Source organism: Anolis carolinensis, chromosome 5 (assembly GCF_035594765.1).
Source record: "Anolis carolinensis isolate JA03-04 chromosome 5, rAnoCar3.1.pri, whole genome shotgun sequence".
Taxonomy (NCBI): Eukaryota; Metazoa; Chordata; class Lepidosauria; order Squamata; family Dactyloidae; genus Anolis; species Anolis carolinensis.
In genome coordinates, this window is record NC_085845.1 from 21660117 (window position 1) to 21684957 (window position 24841).

General features: G+C 38.3%; 1 protein-coding gene and 1 long non-coding RNA gene across 3 annotated transcripts in view; one reads left to right on the plus strand and one right to left on the minus strand.

Annotated features, from left to right (window-relative positions):
* The window catches only part of LOC134299393 (uncharacterized), a 114798-nt gene extending 89981 nt beyond the window's left edge, over positions 1-24817 (minus strand). For both annotated transcript variants that reach the window (XR_010006593.1, XR_010006592.1), the window contains exon 1: positions 24682-24817. This is a non-coding gene — a long non-coding RNA (uncharacterized LOC134299393). The remainder of the gene's footprint in view (positions 1-24681) is intronic.
* smarcad1 (SWI/SNF-related, matrix-associated actin-dependent regulator of chromatin, subfamily a, containing DEAD/H box 1) overlaps positions 23975-24841 on the plus strand; it is a 46033-nt gene continuing 45166 nt past the window's right edge. The window contains exon 1 of the mRNA XM_062982129.1: positions 23975-24062. The gene's annotated coding sequence lies outside the window, so the exon portion shown is untranslated. The remainder of the gene's footprint in view (positions 24063-24841) is intronic.

The window sequence follows — 24841 nt, forward strand, 5'->3', positions numbered from 1 at the left end:
CCTGATAGATGGCCACCCAGCCTCAATGTTAATAATAATAATAATAATAATAATAATAATAATAATAATAATAATAATAATAATAATAAAAAGGGTTGGAAGAAACCCCTTGGGCCATTTAGTCCAATCCCCTTCTGCCTTTGTGCACCAAAAGCACAAGCAAAGCACCCCTGACAGAGGACCACCCAGCCTCAATGTTAATAACAACAACAACAACAACAACAACAACAACAACTGCAAAAGTATTGGAAAATGAGCACGCAAAGATACTATGGGACTTCCGAATCCAGACTGACAAAGTTCTGGAACACAACACACCAGACATCACAGTTGTGGAAAAGAACAAGGTTTGGATCATTGATGTCGCCATCCCAGGTGACAGTCGCATTGACAAAAAACAACAGGAAAAACTCAGCCGCTATCAGGACCTCAAGATTGAACTTCACAGACTCTGGCAGAAACCAGTCCAGGTGGTCCCGGTGGTGATGGGCACACTGGGTGCCGTGCCAAAAGATCTCAGCCGGCATTTGGAAACAATAGACATTGACAAAATTACGATCTGCCAACTGCAAAAGGCCACCCTGCTGGGATCTGCACGCATCATCCGAAAATACATCACACAGTCCTAGACACTTGGGAATTGTTCGACTTGTGGTTTTGTGATATGAAATCCAGCATATCTATCTTGTTTGCTGTGTCATACAATAATAATAATAATAATAATAATACATCACACAGTCCTAGACACTTGGGAAGTGTTCGACTTGTGGTTTTGTGATACGAAATCCAGCATATCTATCTTGTTTGCTGTGTCATACAATAATAATAATAATAATAATAATAATAATAATAATAATAATAATAATAATACATCACACAGTCCTAGACACTTGGGAAGTGTTCGACTTGTGGTTTTGTGATACGAAATCCAGCATATCTATCTTGTTTGCTGTGTCATAATAAAATAATAATAATAATAATAATAATAATAATAATGGTTGTAAGAGGCCCCTTGGGTCATTTAGTCCAACCCCCTTCTGCTCTTGTGCCATGGGGGCCGGATAAATGGCTTCGATGGGCCGCATCCGGCCCCCGGGCCTTAGTTTGGGGACCCCTGCTCTACATGGACTACTGGCTGAGCCTTCTTTTTCTAAGGCGCTTGTGAAAACATGTGCGAAGACGTCGAAGGGATAGAGATTGTCCCAGTTGCAGATTCCAGGGACTTCCCATCCTAGTGATACCAGAGACATATGTATATATCATGCAAAGCATGTGCTCTGTTTACCAAGCTGTACCTCCACTCTCCTAGATATTCTAATGGATTGAAATGATAAGTGATCACAAAAGGAAACTAATTAACCGATTCACACACATACACCCCATAGCTGCATTGCTTCCAATCAGTAGAGTACCTGAAACCTTCAGTAACAGGAGATAAGAAACACAAGATTGCCTATTGTAAGCAAGCACAGCTGTACTTTCCCAGATATTTCACTTAGAGGCCATCTCAGTGGTTCAAAGAAGCATTTGGTAAAGTCATCACTGGAGTGTATCACTTGAACGTGAAGACATGGAACATGTTTCAATCCTTCCCAGTGTATTTACACAATCCAGCAATACACTTCGATCACTTACAACAAATTAGAAATTCATTAAATTTAAAACACCATCTAACTTGTGAGTGGAACCAATCTTCTGCCTTTCAGACCATTTGAGGATCAAAATGCCAAAAACAGAAAGCAAAGGAGAAAAAGAAAGAAAGAAAAGGATTCAAAGTCTGCTGGGGGCCAGTTCTGGTTAAAAAAAAAACTTTTTGTTTTTGGGAGTTAAACCAATACATCAAAAATAAAGTTCTTGTCACTCATTCAAAAATTAGTTGCTGCTCTAGGAATCTGCCAAATAAGGCACGTATTGGCCAGAAAAAAGGGTAGTTCAGGTAGTCTTTGGTGGGTGCATTTTGCCTGATCACTCTATTTGTACACATTATTTTGAGAAAAGGATAATGTACTGGATAATGCACTTTTATCCCTCCCAACCATTTTTCCCTGTTAGGATTACTAGATCTTCTGTTGTTTCATTAATTTTTTTCTTCTAGAATCACAGAAATGTAAACTCACTAGTTTTTACTATTCTTTTCCCAATTGAATTCTGTAATGCTAATTCATGCGTTCCAGGTAAGAAACATGTAATGAGTGAAGCTGCCCTTAGTTCCAGTTGAATGTGTGTAGAATTGACCTGCCAGACGCATCATGAAAAGCCGTTACACTTCATTAGAACTCTGCATGAACTGAAACTACCGCACCATAAGAGACTGTTCTGATGTGTGTTTTCTGCAGCATCCCAAAATACATTTTGTCCTTTGTCACAGGAATATAATTTAAGGTTGGGATAGGTGAAAAAGTACATTTATTGAAAAACTATGCACTATTGGTATAAGAAAGGGAAAAATGTGAAGTGTATTCTTTAGCTGTACAAAACAACCAAAGAATAGTGAATTGTAAATGCAATCTTTGAAAAACTTGCTTATGACATGAGACAGGCTACTGCTATCCAAATGTTGTTGAACTTCCATAACCCCTATGTAGCATAGTCAATTATGAGGAATGCTGGGAGTTAGAATCTTTAAAAAAAAATGGATTACTGTATGATATTGAAAGCTGGTGTACTTCCATAGGCTAAGAATGTTGGACACATGCCAACTTTCCACTGATAAAAATTTAGAACTCTACCATTTCACTTCCCACTGGTGCCTTTTGTGACACTTGGAAACTAGCTCCAAAGGAGCCACAATAATATGTGCCTTCAAATCATTTCCAACTTATAACTCATGGTATTTGTTTTTGTAGCAAGCTTTGCTCAGAGGGAGCATGACACTGCCTTCCTCTGAGGCTGAAACAGAGTCACTTGCCCAAAACTACCCAATGGGTTTCCATGGCTGAGCAATTGAAATCTGGACCTTTATCATTGTAGTCCAACATCCAAACTGCTACACTTCACTTTTTTAAATCGTGTCAGAAGTGACGTGAGAATATACTGCAAGTCACTTCTGGTGTGAGAGAATTGGCTGTCTACAGAGACGTTGCCCAGGGGATGCCCGGATGTGTTACCATCCTGCTGGGAGGTTTCTTTCATGTCCCCCTACACTTCGCTGGCTCTCTCCAAATGTTATCACTCAACAATAGAGTTGCAAACTTATGAACTGATTAGATGGAATCTGGTCTCATTCAATATGAGAACAAATAATACTAGTTTTGTGGTAAGCATTACTGAGATATTGGCCTCTATCTCCTATTTGTCCTGACTAGAATGGACCCAATGAATCCATCTGATGTATCTACATGTTGATTGACTGTGTTACAATTGGTTGAATGGGTCTACTCTAGCTGGGACTAACCAACAGGATGCCATCCAATATTTGCAAAACATTGATACTCACAGTCTAGATCATTGCTTCTTAAACTGTGGGTCCAGACCACAAATGGGTCAATGCTGGGGTCCAGAAAAAAAATTCTGAACGTTATCTAGTGCAGTGGCTTTCAACCTGTGGGTCCCCAGATGTTTTGGCCTTCAACTTCCAGAAATCCTAACAGTTGGTTAACTGGCTGGGATTTTTGGGAGTTGTAGGTCAAAATACCTGGGGACCCACAGGTTGAGAACCACTGATCTAGTGGCTGTTTCAGACATTTACACATTTGTTGTTTATTTGTTCAGTTGCTTCAAACTCTTCATGACCTCATGGACCAGCCCATGCTAGAGCTACCTGTCAGCTGTCGCCATGCCCAGCTCCTTCAAGGTCAAGCCAGTCACTTCAACAGTAAACTCTGCAGAAAATGCTTTCTAGGACCAAAAAAGGGTTCTGAATGGAAACGGTTAACAAGTTCTGGTCTAGATAAATGTAAATATTATCTGCTGATAATTTTAAATGCTGTAGTGATAATAAATGTTCCAGTCATATATTTGAAGAACCCCAACCCTTAAAAGTAGTAATATTAACCCGACAAAAAACTTAATTAATCATAGTGTAGCTCTATTTATCAATTAATTGATTAATGAAGTAGATTTGCATAGAATAAAAGCAACTAGTTCTCCAGTTTGTTCTCAAGTAGAGCATGCATGCAGAGAGAGACAGAGAAGCTATAGGTGCCTCTTTTTAGGTGGGGCTTGTCTCGTTCAGCTTTTATGGCTTGAATCCAATTGTTAGTCCCAACTAGAATCAATGGGATTTATGTTGACTTGCCTATCAGCAAATAGCTCCATCTGATAGGATGATTAATTGGATATATTCCCGGGTACTTGTATAATCTTTAATTTTTGTAATTATTGTGGCTGAGATTTAAAACAAAAAGGCAACTACTGAAATAGGTCAGAAACAACAACGTTCCAGTGATTTGAATTGAACTATTCTAACTCTGGATTTAATCCACTGAATATTTTACTCTTTGTAATGGAGCATTTCCTATACCTATTTATATCAAAATATCCCACTGTATTGAAGCAGGGTTTACTTCAAAGTTCTGCATATAATTTCACATATACTGGTAATTATGAATTTTTGAGAACTGTAACTCAGTTACTAGTACTTTCATGAGTGAAGAAGCTTTCCTTTAATAAAATTAATCAACCCTTTTTATTAGGCTAGATCTTCTAAAGGAAATCAAAATATATGTGAGAACTGTATACATAGTGTACATAATTCTGAATAAAAATTGACTTGAAAAGTATTTCTAGCTTTAAAAAAACTCTACAAGATTTAAGTTATTTACTTTACTGTTGAAGAATAAATTTAATATGGTACTCCCTAATAATTTGATGCTTTTGGTTTATAGGTGCATGTCTTTCTGCTTCTTTCTGTAATATATGTTGGTTTGTCCTTCCAAATGCATTGAACCATGTGATATTTAGCAGTGGTTCATTTATATCAGCTGAAGTGTGACTGGAAATAAAGCTCTATCTTCTAAAAAACAAAGCAAGGACAGTCGTCTCGGATCTATATTTCAAAAAGAAAACGGAGAGGCACATTATATTTTAGTCACTACATTTCCTCACAGCCCTTCTTCTTTCCGTCTTCTTCCTAAGTGAAGGCTATCATGAGGACAATTGCTCAAGAGACAATCATAATATCCCTGTACTTGCAAAATCCAGACTTACGGCTACTCAAAGGAGAAATACATGACAGATGCATTGTTCTCTATTAGCAGGATATTGTCCTAGCATAAAAACGCATACAAACTTTGAAGGCTTTGAATATTTAAGGCAGGACACTAGAGGCTCATCCCAGTGGGAACTACCGAAAAGGGGAACCTGATTAAATTTAATGTCATTGTCACTTCTTTTTCCCCATTGCTAAGAATTATATAGGTAGCCATAGCTACCACACTGTTCAGACACCATGACCACAATATTTCCCCCTCAGAGGTTGGCGTCAGCGGCTGAATTGTTCACTCAAAGAATGTACATTCATTTTGGGATGGGATTCTTATCAATAAAAAAAGATTCATGAGACAGATAAATTTCATTTGCAGCCCACTGACCATAGAAAGAATGAAGGTAAACATGCAAAAAAGGAGGGTGGGAACAAAAGATATACCACAATTGAGAGGAAGGGAGACTTATAAAAATTGAAAATCATATTCAACCCCCTCCCTCCCCCCAAATAGCATAAAAACAATTCTTTAGCTGGAATTTATGAGATACATCAATATTAAAAATAACTTTCAGCTTTAGCAGTAAAAATATTGGTTTCATTTTTTTAAAAAATAATAAAATCAGCCTGAAAAGAATTTTAAAAGAGAATGAATTCTTAAGAATGCACTGATTAAAATCTAAAGTGAATTATCACTATCTAATATTTATCTATTCAGCTGAATGGTAAATACAGAAAATGCAAGGCTTAAAAGACTGTCCTATCCTATTTTAGTAGAATAGCTTATTGGAAAAACCTTTCCAACCATCTCAGTAGTTCTGTATATTTTTAAATCCAAGTGCACACCACTACAGATAAAATCTTTGCTGTTGTTGCTTATTGTTGTGAAAGAAAATAGATTTTGAAAAAGTAAATTACAGCTCTATATCAAACTCCTGACTTAATAGAGCATAAAGTTAAAATGAAAGTAACAGATAAGTTGCATTCAGTGCAATAAATAATTTTTCAACTCCAGTGCTTGAAAAAGGGGTCAAATATGTCTTCAACAAAAAAGAAATTTAATATCTCCATTGTAAAATGTTATTTGAAAGTACGCCCCTGCAAAAGGGACGTCATTCCATGTATTACATGATACTACAATACATCTTTGTTTTTGTGTTTTTCCCCCCCAAACGTAACAAATCAGAAATAACATTGATGACTTTCTCATGCATTTTCACTCATGAAAGAAAACTTGTTTTGAAACAGAGGGTCTTCCTGACTTCACAGAATACAAAACAATGGCCGTAACATATCGGTTATGCTCCATTCTGGAAAATAACAACTATTCTTTATCCACACGGACTAATTAGACTAATTTCCATCCAAACTAAGTTGGGCAAGCATGCCTCATTTACCACTCACTGAGATGCGTGAATAAAGAAATGTCTTTATTCTTTAGAGGACAGCACCATTGCAAAATAGACAATAAATGATAGCTCTGGAAATAAAACATTTCAGTCTTTCTCTGCAACAGCTATGAGTTAACATATAATTTTGATTTATACTTCATATTTCAGATGAGAGGTCTCTCAGCAATCATGTGCCATTTGTCAAATAATTTCTAGCAAAATTGATTACATTTAAAAGGAAGGCCATGGTTTTGGATGTATAATGGCTGTGTGCCAAGGATCTTCAATTTTGATTCCTCAGCATAAATACGTTCTTAGAGAATAGAAAAAATACTTTGTGGATAACAACTCCCCAAATTCCCCAGCCTCTAGTCATGTTGACTAAGAGATTCTAAAACCTGGATTTCAAAGAGGAAAGGAACATTTCCAAACTCGACTTGATCTGTGTCATGTCTTCTAAACAGGTATTTCTCATTTCCATGCCTAGGTGATGTGGGTTTTAGCATAAGACAGAGTGATCTGAAGTGAGGTCACTGGGGTATCTCATGCTCAGCTCTCTGACTATTTCTGTAATTCTACCAATGGAGCCAGCTACATGCAATTTCTCCCACCTGTTGATTGCAATGGGATGAAACCGTCTACTTCTGTGGTGGAATTGGTAACAGGACTGGATTTTGTTCAGCACTGATGGAACCCATCCATTACCAATGGTCCTGCTCCAAACTCATAAAAGCCAGTGGATAGGTACTCATGTGCCATCTTAATCCAGCCAATTTAGTAGCATGCTTAAAGTCAAAAATGCAGTAGTTAAAATGCACTGCGCCAAAATGTAGACACTAGTTTTATAATTTTTCCAGTGTTTCAAGAACTGTGAATGAGATCATTTATTTTCTGTAGTGGTTCATCACTACGAAATTGTCTTCCCAGGACTGACACATATGGCCACATCTAGGAGCTTGGAAAACTGACTGGCTTAGTTATCTTATAGTGCCAAAACATAGTGGCTGACATTCTCCACACCAAGGTTGTGTAGCATAAACATCAACTTGTAGAGTTACGCTACTATGCTACTCAACCTGCCTGTTAAATGCAACAAAATACCCAACTGAATGTGTAACCAAGAGCATACCAAATATGCATGCCCATTGGTAGGCATACAGACATGTGCACGAGCAATCCCATGCACATCTGTATATATAGCACCACATGCACCTTCTGATTTTGCAACCTTAAATTAAATACAGTTTGCATCATACAAAAATGTGAACATGCCATAGAATGCCTACATTTTCAATCTGGCTTTGGAGTCACAGATTCCATCCGTGTGCACAAATGTTAATATATTATTAACCTTGCATTTTGATAATGCTGTGTGAGCCATTCGTGAAGGGTTCCATCTGAAAGAGCTATAAATAACAACTTCAATAATAGAAATAGAATAATTTAACTTTTATTTTTCAGCTTCTGTTATTGCTGTTATTCAAATATCTCAAATGCTATTTAGACATTAAAAAACGTATTTTCACCATACATTTCATGGAGCCCCTGATGGCGCAATGGGTTAAACCTTTGTGCTAGCAGGACTGCTGACTTGAAGGTTGTGTTGCTGACCTGAAGGTTGCCGGTCCGAATCCAACCTGGGGAGAGCACAGATGAGCTCCCTCTGTCAGCTCCAGTTCCATGTGGGGACATGAGAGAAGCCTCCCAAAAGGATGGTAGAAACATCAAAACATCCAGGCATCCCCTGGGCAATGTCCTTGCAGATGGCCAATTCTCTCACACCAAAAGCAAGTTGCAGTTTCTCAAGTCACTCCTGACACACACACACAAAACATGCATTTCAACACAGAGCTGACTTTTTACATACAATAAAAAACAAACAAAGTAAAACCATGAACAACAGTAAAACAATTATACAGGTAGCACAAAACAATTTCCAGCAGCTGTTCTCAAATGCCATTTACAGGCCCACGAAGGTCAAAGCCATTACTTTAATGGTATGTTTGAATCCTGTGCATCGAGAAAGTGTTAAACCCCCCCTCCCTCTAAATATCTATGCTGGATTTCCAAGCAGGATCTGTGACTCCCATCCCCATTGCTGCTTTTGTGAACAAAAGTAATGGCAAATGTATTGTGTCTGGGTTTTCTGACATGGAACAACCCTCTCTATTGCCCATAGCTCAATACTGGTCAGTACGCGTGCAGCAGGCCAATATAAAGTCCATCTCAGCTCTCATAATTTTTATCCTCACAATAGCTAATAACTCTTCATGAATTGCGCCACAAACCAATCTATCTCTTGTGCCATTTTTTTTTCTATCTCCTATAAAGCTCAGAGAAGAAAAGGAAGGAGTAAGCCATGCCTGATCCCCATCACAAGCTATTTTGCTGCATACCAGATTTTACTGGGTCTACCTACTAGGAAAAGCTGGCACTAGCTATACTCTGACTGACCCCCATAGGGTTGACTGAGTGGAAACTAAGTGAAGGCAGAAGGAATTTAAGCAGGTGTTGCTTCTTATCTGGTTGCATGACAAGCAACACCTGCTGAAATTCCCCCCCTCTCATAACCAATAAAGTTATAGGAAGTCTCTCTAGTTTTCTATCTGGCAATTATATTCCTGAGCAAAATGGCTTTAGATATGGAGTGTATCTCTTGTGAGCATAGATGTCCTGCTTTCAGCTCCACATATGATTCAGGGTGCATCTATACTGTAGTATTAATGCAGTTTGACATCACTTTAACTGCCATGGCTCTATGCTATACCAGGGAGTTGTAATTTAATGAGACACCGGTCCTCTTTGGCAGAGAAGGTAAAAGACCATGAAAAAATTACAACTCTTGGGATTCCATAGCACTGATCCATGGCAGTTAAAATGCTCCCAAACTGCATTCATTACACAATGTAGACACTCCTTGGTAAAGTAACGTACAGATCACAATTTTGGGCTGGTCTGTCTTGGAGCTGAGGAGGAGGAGGAAGAAAAATTGTGTTACCTAAGCCATGGTCCCAACGGGCAGAACCCCCCCCCCCCAACATTTGGGATGTAAGACAAGTTTGCAGTTTTAAGAATCCAAAGGGTTACCCTACTGAATTTTTACTCCTGTGGAACTGCCAAGACACAGGAGACTTTCATGTTACAAAAGCCATTAGAAAAGGATGCCTTTTTTTGTAAGGACCTTAAAGTCTATTGAGTTAGACCACCAGATGAATTTGTAGAGGGAGGAGGTCTCCTTGAGCAAGTGTGCACCAAGAAGTCCATGCCTATGGTACCCACCCATCTCACCTCAGGAGAGCTGGGTTATTCATGATAATGTCTATCAAATTGTGTGATAAACACATAGCTGACTTTCAAATGACATTTTTTTTCCTCCTCCTCCTCCTCCTCCATGTGGCAGATGCTAAAGGAATTGTTCCAGCTTGTCTTCCCTCTCATTCTGAATCTCCCTGTTCATAGTGGAACATCAGAAAATAACAACAATGTTGGTAAACCAGGAGTATGCATGTGCTTTCAAGTTTATTTATTTATTTACAGCATTTATATTCTGCCCTTCTCACCGCGAAGGGGACTCAGGGCAGATCACATTACACATATAGGCAAACATTCAATGCCTTTTTAACATAGAACAAAGACAAGACAAACATAGGCTCCGAGCGGGCCTCGAACTCATGACCTCCTGGTCAGAGTGATTCATTGCAGCTGGTTACAGCTGGCTTGCTCTCCAGCCTGCGCCACAGCCTGAGCCTGTTGCCTGTTAACTTATGGCAGACCTCATGGATTTCATAAGGTTTTATTAGATAAGGTATACTCAGAGATTGTTTTGCCAGTTCCTTCTTCTGAAATATCCTACAGCACCTGGTATACATTGGCAATCTCCCATTCAATTACTAACTAGGACTGACCCTACTTAGCTTCCAGCATCAGATGGGATTTGGCACTTTTAGGGTTCTTAGGCCATACAGGAAGCAATACTGACACACTATTTTCTGAATGATCCAACTGTTCCTGCTACTTCATCAGATTTGTGACTCCAGGATTGGAACTTCTCAAATGCTACTCTTTTAAAACATGCTTTCTACCGCTTCTGCATATTTCTGGTGTTGTACATTTTCCTTTCCAATATCACCTCTCAAACATATAATACTTTAAAATGGAAAGAGCTATTTTCAGAATATCTACCCTCAGTTTTCTTCCACCAATAAAAGCCATCATACAAATGTTCCCATTATTAATTCCAGTTGTGAACAATGATAGTGTGGCACAGCCCTGTGGCCTGTACTACTTGCTACTCACACAAAAAACCATTAAACTACCAATATGCAATGTCCCAAATATCCCTCTATGGCATTTGATCCAACGTTATTTATATGGAACTATAAAAAATAGGTTTTTTTCATAAACATTATTTCCCTATAAATTTATATTCCTTACAAAATAAAAGTTATATCAAACTGTAGGCAAATATGTTCACATGGAGACCATCTGACAGAGCTTTGAAAAGTTACTTTTTAAACTGGAATTTCTGGAGTTCCCAACTATCAAACTTTTCAAGCCTTAAAGTCTCTGTGCGTTCATCTACACTGTAGAATTAATGCTGCTTGAGACCACTTTAACTGCCATGGCTCAATGCTATGGAATTATGTGCAGGATGTAGTTTTCCAAGATCTTTAGCTTAGCCTATCAAATAGTGCTGATGCCTCACCAGATTACAACTCCCATAATCCCACAGCATTGAGCCATGGCAGTTAAAGTGGTCTCAAGCAGGATTAATTCTACAGTGTAGATGCACGCTGTGTTTCATATTATCTCTACATCCTATAGGAAGCATCCCCACCAGCTTCTGTAATATGGGAACAATATTTCCAGCCTGCTTTACAGGGTTGTTGTAGGTCTTACTGACATATCTATGTGGAGTTCTCAGAGAAGAGAGATAGCACTGCTAGCTGTCATTATTATATTGCCCATCCTGGCAAGAATGCTTGCTGCCAAGTCAGCTGCCAATTTCATTCCCACTTGATGAGTGTGGTGGCACTCTAATGAGAGGGATAATGCCCAGGGAATTATCTGAATGAATAAATTGGCAAGCATTCCAAGGAAAGAAGTTAAGAAGCCTCAGCATGGGCTTTTCAAGGACAAATCATGCCAAATCCCAAGATGAAGGAACAGGTGCTAAAAATAAGGATTTGCCAGGATTTCAACTTGCCCAGATGCCATATTATTTGACACGCACATCATCTCTTCTCATCCAAAGCCAGCGCTTGGAAACTGTTCAAAAGTAACTATGTTCTGTTACCTTTCAAAGCTCTTTTAAAAACTGCCTTTCTTTTTTCCTTTTCCAAGTTATTTTAAGACATCTGAGTTGTATGTATGTATATATATATAATAACATGCAATAAATTCACAGACTATTGTCACTTGGAAGAAAAGGCATTCTTCTCAGGTTGAATGACAAGAACGATATTGTTTTTTCATGCTTTCTACTGCAGTGAAGTAGTTGTCAAAACCAATTCAAGGATCAAATCCTGATTCAAAGGAAACTTCAGAAGGAAGCACATCTTGGGAGATTTGTAGAATGTAGATTGACACCTCTTAAATTGCTCTTGCTCAATGTTAGGGAATTATGGGAGTTTTAGTTTTACAAGATTGTTACTCTTCTTTGCCAAAGAGTCCTGGCATGTCAGCAAACTACAAATCCCAGGATTCCATATCATTGAGTCACAGCTATTAATGTCATGTCAAATTGCATCGATGGGGGATAACCCTCAGGTACAGGGCTTCAAGGCACTTTTACTAGGCTTTAACCTGCTTAGAGGAGTGAATTCACCAAGTGATACTGGGATATTCCTGATCAACATTGTAACTTTCTGCCAGAGTGTTTCTTTGTCTAACTCCCGATGCTATTTGTGAAACTGATAGAAGTGTTTGCTCTGTAGTGATGACATCTCATTCTACTTTTCCTTCTCACCTAAATTCAAGAGAGCTGTTTTAGTTCTAAAGTAGTGTCTGGTGTCAGTAGCAGATTGAATGAACCAGAACAAGTAGAAATTCAATCCAGACAAGACAAAGATGCACTGGTCAGTAAAAGGACAGATCAAGGAACGGGAATTCAACCTTTATTGGATGGGGTTACACACTCCCTGAAAACATGGATTTGCAACATAGTTGTATTCCTGGGTTATGATCAGAACTGGAACGCCAAGCTGCTGCTATGGCTCATTTATATGCCAGGTAAATTATGCATTTATATGCAAAATGCACATTTGTGCATGGAAATATCCGATCTGAGACTTTATCACACTAGAGCTTGGATCCACAATAAATCCACTTCAGGGAGGGGGTTTTAAACAGCTCAGCCAGACAGGTCCTGGGCCTCATCAAACTACAAACCACAGAATTTTACAGGAGTCAGAAACTAGATTTAAAGTGGATTCATGCTCTAGTGTGATGAGACAGCTGGTCTCAGTGACACATACATTAGTAGCATTATAACATTCTGTACAGAGATGTCTTCCAATGGTACTCAGAAATTTCAGCTCATTCACGATACTGTGGCCTGATTATTAAAATAGGCATCTGACTCTCTTGAGATTCACCAGTCAATTTCCAGATACAATTCAAAGGGGGGGGTTTTGATGCATAAAGCTCACTGTGACCCAGGTATTTATTTATTTTATTTATTATTTATTTACTGTATTTATATACCACTTTTCTTACCCCTGGGGCAACTCAAAGCAGTTTACAACATAAGAGTGGCAAAACTTAATGCCGTACATACATGTAAAACCAAATCATATATCTAAAACAGTAAACATGTAGCTATACATTAAAATCAATAAGACTATTAAACAAGAGATAAAAACAACATTTAGACATTAAGAAAAGGATTAAAATATAATATAAACATTAAAATCACAGGATCCAAAATTGTAGACTGGGGCCATTCCAATTGTCAATAGCACATATTCCTTATGTATTTCTTGCACTGCATTACAGTACTTTACTGGCCAAAGGCCTGGTCCCAAAGCCAAGTCTTTGTTTTCTTTCTGAAGTCCAGGAGGTACAGTCTATATGAAGGACCATACTTTACCATGTGAGCTTGGGTGTATCTATACTAGGCAAGCACAACCTGTGGCCCTCAAGGTGTTTTGAACTTCAGCTCCCAAAATCTTTGGCCACTGGAACAGCTGGCTAGAGCTTCTGGGAGTTGAGAGACCCAAACACCTGGAGGGATGCAGATTGTGCAGGCCTGATCTACACAGTAGAGCTAATGTACTTTTACCCCACTTTAACAGTCATGATTTAATACTATGGAATCCAGTAGTTTTAGCCTCCTTGTCAAACAACAAATCCCAGGATTCCATAGCACTGAGACATAGCAGTTAATGTGGTTTCCAACTACATACATTCTATAGTGCAGGTGTAACTTTAGGCTGGATGTACACTGCCCTATATCCCAGGATCTGATCCCAGAATATCTGGCAGTGTAGCCACATATAATGCATTCAAAAGCAGATAATCTGGGATCAGATCCTGGGATATAGGGCAGTGTAGAAGGGACCCCAGAAATCTTTTGGGGAAAAACTTCTCTCCATCCGGGATACCAGCCTTGAAATCATGTTTGTGAGAAGGCTTAACCAGTGGTGATTCCAGGCTGTGGAACTCCCTACTTCCTACAAGCAGAGACCATTTTATTCAGATATTTTTGGCAGTTAACTAATTCCTGGGGAAATGTTTTTAATAGGTGAGTTCTGTATTTTTGTTTTGTTTGTTATGGTGTGTTCCAGTTGACTGCAACTTGTGGTGACTTTAGAGTAAGATTAACAATATTTCTTCAGAGGCTGTCTACCCTTGTTTCTCTTAGACTGAGAGCGTATGGCTTGCCCAAGGTCTCTCAGTGAGTTTCCATGGCTGAGTGGGAAATCAAATTGTCATCTGGAGTCAACAGTCAAACCATTACACCATTACAGCTCTCACTTTTTAGTGCTATACTTTGAATTGGTTTTAATCTATGATTAAAACTATGATTTAAGCTATGATTTTCTTTAATACTTTCAATAGTGCATTTTAAAACTGATCCTGTTGTGAATCCTGTTGAATCCTAATTTGGGGAGAAAGTTGGGATATTAATCAAATACATTTACACCATATATCCATAAGTACAAAAACAAATACTTCCTAAGAAACTTCCCTTAATGTTTTCAGAATGATAACCTTTTTAAAAAGCATGGACTATACATGAACTATCAGTTTATAAAGATCTGCTTTACAAAACATTTTGAAATGAAGGGAAACATTATTTCTATTCAGCAGCTGCATAAAGTCCCCTAAAACCCAAAATATTCTTGTCTTCTGTAAAGGAAGCCTGGCATCTAGTGGTCATTTAGCTACTGTGTCAAAGGACTATTGCAAAATTATGCAGAACAATTGAAAAGTAATACAGCCAGGATGGAGCCAGACATTTTGGAATAAAAAAGGAAAAGGTAAATCACAGTTTAAATACACAAACACATGCAAAAGTATTTCATTGCATTACTCTTTGTGAGCAATCGGATACAATGCAGCCTACATACTTTTTACTTCCAGTTATCCCTCCACATTCATTTGGGTTAGGGACACAGGAAAGTTGAATATTTAAATATTTGATTAATATTTGAATATTCAAATCTGCCAAAGGGAAGCCTACAAATACGAAGGCTGAAGTTGATCACGGCATCACACAGGAGAACCTTGAGATTCCTAGAGAGATCATGTTAACTAAATCTGTGAACAATCAAATCCGCAAATGAGGGGGCCAACTATATATTCAGAGCTTAGAAGTAACGAGTTGTTTGCAAAAGTGAGAAAAAGGTTGTTTCTTTGTATAAGGAATAATATTTTCTCATTTACATTATTTTAAAGAGTAAATTGCATTTTAAAGTAATATTTTTCCAATTTTTCTGCAATTCTGTTATTGGCCATGGTTGGGGTTTGTTTTTGGTTTTTTGTTTGTTTGTTTTTTTGGGGGGGAATAAGCAATGCAATTAATTGCAATTAATTATATTTTAAATAAAGAAACATCTCTGAGCTACTTTTCAAACTCTGTGATAAATAATGGAAACACGACACTATAATAAAGTAATTTCGCACTGTTTCTTGACTACAGAACAAGCTACTGGAAAACTACATAGACCAACTTGGTTTTGTATCTCCAGAGGAAAAAGGGAGCACAGCCCACTACGACATTGTGAAAATCTGGTATTACTATACTGAACATGATGTTTGAATGTCTATCTTCTGAAAGTGATTTCATGCATCCCACTACTAATATGTACCAAACAGAAGTTCTAACATGATTAAAAGGTTAACCATGGACATGGTGGTTCTTGAACAACATTTTTCAACACACAGCCTGAAAAGCAGTATACACAGACATCAGGATTACTTCATATACCTAATCTGAAACTATATAACTCCCAAATGAAGACATATTGAAGAATTAAATCAGGAGATTGAAGTTTGTGCCTCTCCAGAGGTTCTTGGACTGCCAGCATAGACAATGGTGAAGAATGATGGGGGTTGGACTCCAACTACATTTGGAGACTACAATAACTGAATTCAATGTTTGAAATCTTGTGTACTTTGAATATGTAAAAAGAAAATTACCAAACCAGCATGGTAGGACAAAACCAGCAAAAGATTAAACTACAGTCATTTTTTTTAGGACAAATGTAGATATATTTCAACAAATTGCCATAGTTGTCTTAGCTGAATAAAAAAAAAGTAAACAGAAATTAAGAGAGGCATTGTTAAATCAGAATTATAGCATCTGATTGACAGTTATGAATTTGATTCATAAATTCCACTCCCCCTAGTGGACAATTAAAGACCCTTTATTTGGGTTTTTTAAAATAAGAGTTTGAACTGGCTTAGATGAAGTTCCTTTGATATCACAGCAAGATTGTTATACTCATGACTTGCACTAGAACTAACTTTCATTCCTAATTTGAGGTCAATTATGAAGCAAGTTACAGGGTACTATAACTAAACCCCACTGTATACATGTGCGAGTATATACATGCTTCATCAAAAACTCACCTTCTTCATGAAAGCTTGCTAAATCATGTAGGATTATATTTGATTCTTTGCAAAGTGAGCAGTTTTTCATGATTTAGAAGAGCAAGGCACGATACAGAGCTCTGAGGCTTATTTGTTAGTTTGATACATGAGGTATAAAATCTAACTGATAGCTGTTTCCTTCCCTGGCAGTAACAATATCACATCAGCTAGTTAAATAAACAATTTGATAACACTCAAAACGAGTTAGAAGATGGAATTATCCTGTCTGCCTAATGGGAGGGACAACCATGCTCTCCTAACAATGTCTGACCATCTCATTCCTTGTGTTCCATATTCTTTGTTGACTCTATCTGGTCTGTCTTTCCCTACTCTAAAGCTCAAGGTTAGGTCTAAATGGGTATATGTCATAGGATGCCAGATTTAAGGGAGACATTGGAAAAATTTTAAGGGCAATTTGACAAAAGAGTAAATTACCTAGTCAAAAGGGGAGGTGGGACATACATCCCATGGGGATGCTCTACTCGGGGTTTGGAAAAGTGCAGATCCTGGATCTCACTGTTGTATATATTCTAACATTGCACACATGATGTATTTGTATGCAAGTAAAGAGAGAACAGGGGGGAGCCAACCAAGCCTCTGTTGGCAGAGTACCATAGCCTTAGAACAGGCATCAAGGAGCATCCTTACTGGGTCCTCACCTGCTACAGTTAAGATGAAGGTGGAACTGAGTCATCCCCATGAAGAATGTAAAACTCAGATAGGTTTGATTAGGGATATATGGTCTTCTAGATATCCTGTCCCTAAATAGTAAATATATGGTCTATATGTGATGTTGGGATAATAACCACTGTAATTCAACATATCTGAAAGGTGCAAAGTCTACTGTAGTCTATGTCATTGAATAACTGGATTTTTTAAGACTAAACAGGAGAATATTCCAGTTGTTTATGCCATTTTGCTGACTGTTACAATGAGGATATATTAAGCATATCTCTCATTTGGAAATCCCACAAACTCTGTAACCCAAAATTGTCCACATGGGTAGCTAAGATAGTGACACTTTTGCTTTCTGATGGTTCAATGTACATAAACCTTGTTTCATGTGCAAAATTATTAAAAATATCTATATCTATATCCATAATAAAAGTGAAAACCTGTATGTATGTGGCACATGGTGGAAGTTGTATTACACCCTGCATCAAGTCAGAGCACTGTGACTCCTGCTGGGGAATTTAGAGGAGTTGTTGTTCACCTACACCCAGAATGCTATGAACACAAACAACGATGGGTCTGAACCAAACTTGCCATTCATACTTGATATGCCCAGATTTGAATACTGGTGGGTTTTGAGGGGAATTGGCCTGGACATTTGGGAGTAGTGGGTACTGGGATTTATAGTTCACCTGCAATTGAACCCCACCCATGATGGACCAGGACCAAACTTGGCACACAGAGTCCCCATAACCAATAGAACATATTGGACAAGTTTGGGGAAAAGGGACTTATAGTTCACCTGCATCCAGAGAAACAGTGACCCCCACCGACAATGGACCAGGACCAAATTTTGCACAGAGAAGCCTCATGACCAACTGAATATACTACAGGGGTTTGTGGGAATGGGCCTTGATTTTGGAAGTTGTAGTTCATCTGTATCCAAAGGCCACTGAACCCAGCCAATGATGGATCTGCACCAAACTTGGCACACAGACTCAACATAGCCTACTTTGGATACTGACAGATGTTTCGGGACAATTGCCCTGGGAATCTGGGAGTTGTAGAAGTTCACCCTCAGCCAGAGAGCACTGCAGCCAGGCGATGACCAGCCAATGACAGATCTGGACCACACTTGGTACACAGACCCAAAATGGCCAACTTTGAATGCTGGCAGGGTTTGGGGAGGATTGACCCACGATTCTGGGAATTGTTGTTCATCCACTCCAAACATAATACATAACATTCAAAAACAAATAATGCCTTTTTCAAATAACCCAGGCACCACCGGGTTCCCAAGCTAGTTATATATATAATTACCATTGCTATGTGTATAAGGTTTCTGACAAACATAGATTGATTGCAGATTTAGACTTGGGTCCTGTCTCCAGGATATCATTCATACATACATACATACATACACACACATGCACAGATATGCAAATATTCTAAAATCTGGGGGAGGGGGACCAAAAATCCAAAACAGTTCAAGTAAGGGATACTAGACCTGCAACTGGAACTCAGGAGATGTTCTGCCTAGTGAAAATATAATAGAATTATTATTAGTAGTAACAGGAAAAGCAGAAGTTGTCTTCTGGAATGTAGCTTTGATTTAAGGTACATTATAAAAAGATGAACATTTCATCAATCGTTTTGGGCTTGTTTAGGCAAGTAAATGCTCATTTTACAGAACCAGACAAATTAAAAAGGATGTTATTATCACTAGGTGTGGCTGAGTGGATGAAAAGAAAGTGTCGTTGTTATTTGTTTGTACAGAAACCCACAAGGAACTACTCATTGTGGAAAGCATAATGTATTATGAAAAGAAGCAAACTTGCATTATCTTCATAAGAATAACTATTTGCACCTTCATTAAACTTGTATGTTCTTGGAACAGGCACTATAATGCTTGAACAGTAACCAGGTAACTGACCATTGTAGAGAAGACAATGAGGATAACTACTCAGCTCATTTGACTTTAGTCCAGAGAGTCATTTGTCCATCTTAGAGCTCAACAGAACAACACTCTTGTATGACATTAACAAATATGCTAAAACCATTCTGATTTCTAAATTAGAGGCCCTTTCACACTCCTTGAGTAATCATGGTTCCATTCTATCAAATCATGAGATCTGTAGAACGGGAGTGATGGGAACTAGCTGATCAACATATGAAAGAACAGGTATTTCCCACTCCTGATATATGCAAAGCTCTGAAATCATAACCAGAAAGATGGGAATAACTCTGATATACCTCCCAAATTATAATTAAAAGGGCACACAATAAAGGTTTGCCACTTAAACGCAAAGTGGGTTGGAACCAAACTTAGTCATACTTATAACAGTTAGATTCAATAGGGCTTAAGATGATCTATCTTGGATACGGTTCAGCTATTTCATTCTATTTTCTTTAGTTGCACTCAATAAGACAAACATGTTTGATTGCTACAAATTTCCCTTCAAATTCCAGTTCTTTCAATAGGCATAAAATTCATCTTACGTTTTTATGGACCTATTAAAATGGTCTGTCCTCCAAGACTAGCTGATCCTCGGAGATTCCAGAAGGTTTTTGTTTTTTTTTTGGGTTTTTTTTTGGGGGGGGGATGTTGGGGGGGGGGTGTACTATGGCTGGCATCACCAACTATCCTATTGAATCAATAAATTCAATAAATTCAATAAATTGAATCAGAATCTAACCAGGACTACTGACACGATTGCTCCTAAGCTCCTCTCCGACAAGTTACAAATCAGGGAAATGAAACTTGAAAGATGACGACTAGAGTGCAGATGGCAGAAAACCCGACTTTTTGTGACAAGACATGGTATAGAAGGCACCTCTGCTCCTATAAGATGGCAATACACAGAGCAAAGAAAGCTTTCTTCTTTGCAGATTCATGTTGGGTTCAAATTACAGGAAAGGAGATTCGACTTAATATTTGGAAGAATTTCCTGACCGTATGAGCTGTTCAACAGTGGAATTCTCTGCCTCAGAGTGTGGTGGAAGCTAATTCCTTGGAAACATTTAAATAGAGGCTGGATGGCCATCTGTCAGTGATACTTTGATTCTGCTTTTCCTACATGACAGGGGTTGGAGTAGATGGCCCATGTGGCTTCTTCCAATTCTATTATTCTATGATTCTATGTCCAGCTGTGCTATTCAGAGTGGTGAGAGGCTTAACTTAGGTACCCTCCTCTCTGAACCCATTATCAGAAGCTTCAGTAGCTCACCACTTTGCAGAACAGAAGCCAACATAAGGTGTCCAGCAACTCTGAGTGGGATTACACTGGATCAGTTTCAATTGGCAAGTACTGTTGATGTGGACAAGCTGCTGGGCCAAGTAAGGAAGACAACCTGCTTTCTTGATCCCTATACTTCTTGGTCCAGGGAGAAGATGCAATTCGATCTCAAATACAACAAATTATTAATGCATCTCTTGGGGAAGGGAATTTTTCATCCTGTTTAAAAGAATCAGTAGTTAGACCACTGCTGAAAAAGCCCTCCCTGGATCTCCTGGACCTTAATAATTAGAGACCAGTATCTAACCTTCCTTTTGGAGAAGGCAGTTGCCCTCTAACTTCAGCCAGTCTCGGATGACACACACTTCCTTGACCCATTTCCTTGACCCAGCTTCAGAGCAGGATACACAGTTGAGACTGATATGGTCGCCTTAGTGGATGACCTCCATTTTAACATTGACAAGGAGTGTGTCTGTGTTTAGACCTCACATTGGCTCCATGCCTTGAAAAAAAACCTCAGTGAAGGATAGTGTGTTTCCTCTGAATGAATACCTGGAGAAGGTAATGGGCTAAATGAGGAAAAACAAATGGAAACTGAATACAGACAAGACAGAGGTGCTTGCTATCAAGAGAACTAATCTAGGAATGGAGGTGTGTCAATCATTTCTGGGCGGGATTATACTCCCCTGAAAGACTTTGTTCACAGCTTGGGAGTGCTCCTGAATCTGTATCTCCAAATGTCAGCCCAGGTAGATGCAATGGTCAGGAGTGCTTACTATCAGCTTCAGCTAATACGCCAGCTGTGCTCCTCCCTAGATTTGGAGTATCTAAAGATGGTAGTGCACATGCTGGTAACGTCAAGATTGCACTTCTGCAATGCGCTTTACATTGGGCTACCTTTACACCAAGTTCGGAAACTGCGGATGGTTCAAAATACGCTAGCCAGACTGGTTACAGCAACATCAAGGAGTGGGCATATTATATACTCAAGTCACTTCATTGGCTGCCAATTAATTTCCAGACAAAGCACAAAGCGTTGTTTTTGACCTTTAAAGACCTACATGGTTAGGGTCCAGGTTAACTACAGGATTAACCTTCTACCATACAATCTGCCCCACACACTCTGGGGGCATCTGCTCCAGCCTGCCAGAACTCGACTGGTGATCATCACCCAGAGGACTTTTCATTGGCCGCCCAAGACTGTGGAACGACCTTTCAGAAGAGATCCAACAACTAAATGAGATGTTGGAATTTAAAAACCATCTAAAAATTTATCTCTTCCAGCAGGTCTACCCAGCCAGTTTTCATCACAAATTTTAAACTTGCATCTTATGTTTAATCTTTGTATTTTAATATGTATTTTGTAAAAATATGTTTTAATATGTGTATTTGTAAAATGTTTTTAGATTATTGTGTGTGTTTTAGCAATGTTGTAACCCATCTCGAGAAGTGGGTAAGAAATAAAATAATAACAATAATTACTATTATTATATCTTTCCAATAAGTGTCTTATGCCTACGTTTTGGATTTCCAGTTATATACCAGCCTTTCCAAAAAACATTTCTAATGATTTCTTGGTTTTTCACAAAGCACATTCTTGGCTGATGTACTGCATCTCACAGTTGGTTCTACACCCACTTCTATTTGCCAGGAAGTCATCTTAGCTCATAACACTGCCATCATAGCAACACTTATTAATTACACGGCATTTACATTTTTAAAACAATACAAAAAATAATCCATCTACCATGGTATTATCTAATCTTCCACAATTGTTTTAATATCTAACAGCTTTGCCTTGTTCATAATCCCCTACTTGTGTGTTCTTAATACTTAAACTTCACATATCCACCTGACTTTTTCATTTTCTTCACCCTTCACCTCACAACTGTGTTTCTTCCAATATCCTGCAATTTTTCTTCAGTTTTTTGCTTTGATGGGTGGTAAAAAAATTGCTCAATCATTATAGCCCTATCTGCTGTTGTGTTGAGGCTGAACCATCTGTCAGTTTGGCAATGTCATATATGTACACTCACTTTTTAAAAACAAATGTGTGCCTATGCTAGAATGCAGACAACACAAGGTCAACTGACTTTTTGGAGCCAATGGAAAACTAATGATATTATTCCGACTCCTATAGTTTCATCCCATGATCAGCTCCTTTTTCTATCTAGTAGTATCATTTTTTAAATCCAGTGTAGTCAACTAACTAAATATAAACAGGTATAAATCTAAAAGCATCATCCAGTGTAAAGTTGAACTACAGATGGGGTGGACCTCACGTAGAAGTTGAGAACAGGTTTGGGGGCCAAAAGTATGGATTTTGATATGGCCTGTGGATAAATCAAAGTCCATGAAGAGAGGGAAGGGCCACAGTTGCCATTTTTCCACCCAGACATCTAAAAAGTCCAAAAAAGATTAGTGCATCTTTTAGGTTCTCCCAGGACAGACTAGGCTCTCATCTGTTGCTGTTCTATGCAGAGAAGGGGATGGTTCAATTTATAATAAACTTTAAGGCACAGTGCTTACATTCTTCCTTGAATGAGTCAAGCCAGGTTTTTTTTTACCTGATTTTTTCAATGATGCTTTTAGATTTTATACCTGTTAATATTCAGTTAGTTGACTACACTGGATTTCAAAAATTTCAATGCAGAAAATCACACAATATCTGCTTTGAACTAGATTATCTGAGTCCACACTGCCATATATTCCATTTCATGTTAGAGATAGCAACCTTCTCAACCCTCCTCTATTTAATGTTTAGTCTGTTTTATAATGTGTCAGTTTATTTCCTGAAGTATATGTCTTGTCTTCTTTGGTTTGCAGTTTTCTTAGCTCTATGTACTTGAAACAGTGGGAGGGGCTACAAACCATGTGACTGGTTCAGTGACTGTTTAGAATGCAGTTAAAAAGGATGACAGTTGAGTCTTAAGTCTGTTAAGAGTGCAGAAGCCAGTGTTAGGAGTTAGAAAACTGTTGAGGCTTGAGTCCCTTGGAGTAGACTGTTATGAAAGAGAACTGTACACAGCAATATAGTTTTGAAGAGACTGTTAAAGATAAGTTAAAGATACAAACTGAAATGTTTTAAAGTTTAACCTGACAAGAAATGTACCTGTATATTTACATACATGAAGTTATGAGTAAAACAAACATGTTATTTTAAAGAAGTCTATCTTTGTCTACTGAGAGTGTCCAATAGAATCAAGATATTTACGTGCACAGTGAACTTCCATTACCCAATAAAATAAAGGAACACTTCTGAAACTCAGCTACCCAATAGATTATGATCCTAACAGGTAATAATCCAATTGTCCAATAGTTTAAAGCAGATAATGTGGGATTTTATTCAGCTGTGTGGAAGGGGAAGGTTTTCTACTTATCCCAGATTATCTGGCAGCGGGGACTCGTATAGTCCAGTTTAAAGCAGAAAACCTGGGACCAGATCCTGGGATATAGGGTCTGTGTGGAAGGGCCCTATAGGATATATATGTGTGTGTTTGCAACAAAATGGATTACAAAAAGGTAAGAGTATACAGTAGAGTCTTACTTATCCAAGCCTCTGGATAATCCAAGCCATTTTTGTTGTCATTGTTTTCAATATATCGTGATATTTTGGTGCTAAATTCATAAATACAGTAATTACAACATAACATTACTGCATATTGAACTACTTTTTCTGTCAAATTTGTTATATAACATGAAGTTTTGGTGCTTAATTTGTAAAATCATAACCTAATTTGATGTTTAATAGGCTTTTCCTTAATCCCTCCTTATTATCCAAGATATTCGCTTATCCAAGGTTCTGCCGGCCCGTTTATGTTGGATAAGTGAGACTCTACTGTATCATGATATTTTGGTACTAAATTCGTAAATACAATAATTACAACATAGCATTAATGCGTAATGAACTACTTTTTCTGTCAAATTTGTTGTATAACATGATGTTTTGGTGCTTAATTTGTAAAATCATAACTTATTTTGATGTTTAATAGGCTTTTTCTTAATCTCTCCATATTATCCAACATATTCGCTTATCCAACATTCTACCGGCCCGTTTATGTTGGATAAGTGAGACTCTACTGTATTCATATTTCGCGGGGAGGAAATAAACTGTAATTTTAAAGAAGTCATAATTATAAACCTGTTCTGGAGAGCGCCTGATGCAGCTCGCCTTGACGCATGCGCAGTCAAAAGAGGAGCGGGCGCTGCACGCCGCGGCACACTTACGCGCATGCGCAGTTCACCCCGTATAGAACCTCACTTCTTCCCTCTTTTGTTCTTGTTGGCCAAGAGACCCCACC